The sequence below is a fragment of the Trichechus manatus genome, unplaced genomic scaffold, assembly GCF_000243295.1.
Source record: "Trichechus manatus latirostris isolate Lorelei unplaced genomic scaffold, TriManLat1.0 scaffold00018, whole genome shotgun sequence".
In the NCBI taxonomy this organism is placed as follows: Eukaryota; Metazoa; Chordata; class Mammalia; order Sirenia; family Trichechidae; genus Trichechus; species Trichechus manatus.
The window spans coordinates 11381617-11384075 of NW_004443954.1; the positions used below are offsets into that span (position 1 = coordinate 11381617).

At 38.0% G+C, this 2459-nt stretch overlaps 1 protein-coding gene across 1 annotated transcript in view; it reads right to left on the minus strand.

The window, feature by feature from the left end:
• ADHFE1 (alcohol dehydrogenase iron containing 1) overlaps positions 1-2459 on the minus strand; it is a 26560-nt gene that overhangs the window by 12150 nt on the left and 11951 nt on the right. The window lies entirely within an intron of this gene.

Genomic DNA, 2459 nt, shown 5'->3' on the forward strand with positions numbered 1-2459 from the left:
ACCTCCAGTCTCAGTCAGACCATTAAGTCTGGTCTTTTTACTAGAATTTGAGTTCTGCACCCCAACTTTCTGCTGCTCCATCAGGGACTCTGTGTTGTGTTCCCTGTCAGGGCGGTCATTGGTGGTACCTGGACACCATCTAGTTCTTCTGGTCTCAAGCTGATGAAGTCTCCGGTTTATGTGGCCCTGAACAAGACTTCTGAAGTGTTTAAATTCAAATGCTCATAGAATTGGATGTCATTAAAAAGTACTGATCCAGAAGTAGCTTTCCAAACACATCAGTTAACCTTACTACCTCTAAGAATCAAGACTCTACTTTGAGCTTTGGGGTGTTCATTTTCTATTTGGTCCTGACACTGCCTTGGCAGCATGCTGCTGTGCAAGCTGACAGCACTGTTGGTGGGAGTTTTACGAGTCACGACGTGCTGCGCTCTACACGCACGGCTGTCCTGCCTCGGATCTGGCCCGCCCGTAACTGATAAATTTTTCACACGTTACATACTAATACAACCCAAACCAAGCCTGTTGCCATCAAGTCGATTCTGAGTCATGGCAACCCCATGCATTTCAGAATAGGACTGCACTCCATAGGATTTTCACTGGCTGTCATCTTTACAGAAGCAGATTGCCAGGCCTTTCTTCCATGGTGCTGCTGGGTGGACTAGAACTGCCAACCTTTCAGTTAGTAGTTAAGCGCAAACTGTGTGCCACCCAGGGACCCTAACAGAGCTGGGTAATAAATGATTAGTCTACTGAGAAAGGCTATGTTAATCAATTCTAGTTTGATGGAATCTCTTGCTTGTATTCTACCTTAAGGATTTATTTAAATTTAGTTGTCGTCAAGAAATGGCACCATTTGTTTTTCACCGAAAAATTCTTTGTACTTTTTGAATTCTTAGTGAACAAATAGGAAAATATGATAGGTTACTAGATGGTCCAGAAGATAAACACTGTGACAAATTAATATATTTACAATTAGTATATTGAAAAGAAATGCTTTACAATAATAAAATGGTCCGTAACTCTTTTTATGTGGGTTCTTGGATGACCTTGTTCTTATTCACCAAAGATTTGTATTTTGTGGAAAGAGAAAGTATTTTGGTGAACTGTACGATCATCTATCAAAAAAAAGATGCTCCCAGCCTATTGTCCTTTGTGCAGCAGATGGGATGCCGTCTGTTCTGAGCGAGTGGGTACTGCGAGACCTGCTTTACCTCTCTTGGGATCCTTGTATTCAGAACATTATTGTTTACTGTGATTTCAGGATGTCAAAGGGTTCATGTAGCTTTCCAACAACCAATCAGTAAGTCAATAGTTCTGGTTTTTAGGTGATTTAAAAAAAAATTTTTTTTTGTAAAATATATGTAACAAAAAGTTTGTCATCTTAACTATTTTTAAGAGTACAATTCATTGACATTAATTACACTCACTGTGGTTTGCTACCATCACCACTCTCCACTTCCAAAAGATAGGTGATTTCTTTTATTTTAAAAGTTGTATATGTTCTTTGTATATTATTCATGCTCCTATATCCTCGAGATAACCATTATAGAATATTTCATTCTAGTCTTTTAATGCATATATTTAATTTATGATCATACTGTGTATATAGTTTTGTACGCTGCTTTTGGTAACTTAATATTCTTTCTAAGTATCTTCCCATATCATTTTATATTCTTCTAAAACATTATTTTTAATGGCTTTATTTTATTCTTTTTTAATTGTGCTTTAGGCGGAAGTTTACAGCTTAAGTTAGTTTCTCATACAAAAATTTACACACATATTGTTATGTGACACTAGTTGCAGTCCCTATAATGTGACAGCACACTCCCCCTTTCCACCCCAGGATTCCTGTGTCTATCCATCCATCAAGCTCCTGTCCCTTCCTGCCTTCTCATCCTGCCTCTGGACAGGAGCCGCCCTTTTGGTTATTATTTTATTCTTTAAGTATTGTACTTTAGTGAACCATTCCCAAGCTGTTGGACATACAGGTTGCTTCCAAATTTTTCAATTATAAGCAACACTTAAGTGAACATCCTTGTAAGGAAATTCTTTAGTCATTTAGTTATTTCTTTAGGCTAGACTCCCAGAAGTGAAATTAGTGGTTCAAGGAGTATACACATTTTTAAAGCCCTGGGTACAGTTTACTGAACTGCTTTTTGGAAAAGTGGTACCGATCTATACTCCTATTAGCAGCCGAGTTTGAGGGTATCCATTTCATTGCACTCTTTTTAGCAAAGGCCTGTTCTTAATTCTCAGTGTTCACTGTTTTTCAATTTTAAGGCAACATATCAATAAAGTTCTGATCAAAGAGATTAATTCTTGGCTAATGATAAAGATTCTGATCCCTTTCTTTTTGTGAGAAATTAAAACCAAAAAAACCAAACTTGTTGCCGTTGAGTCGATTCCAACTCATAGCGACCCTATAGGACAGAGTAGAACTGCCCCACAGAGCTTCC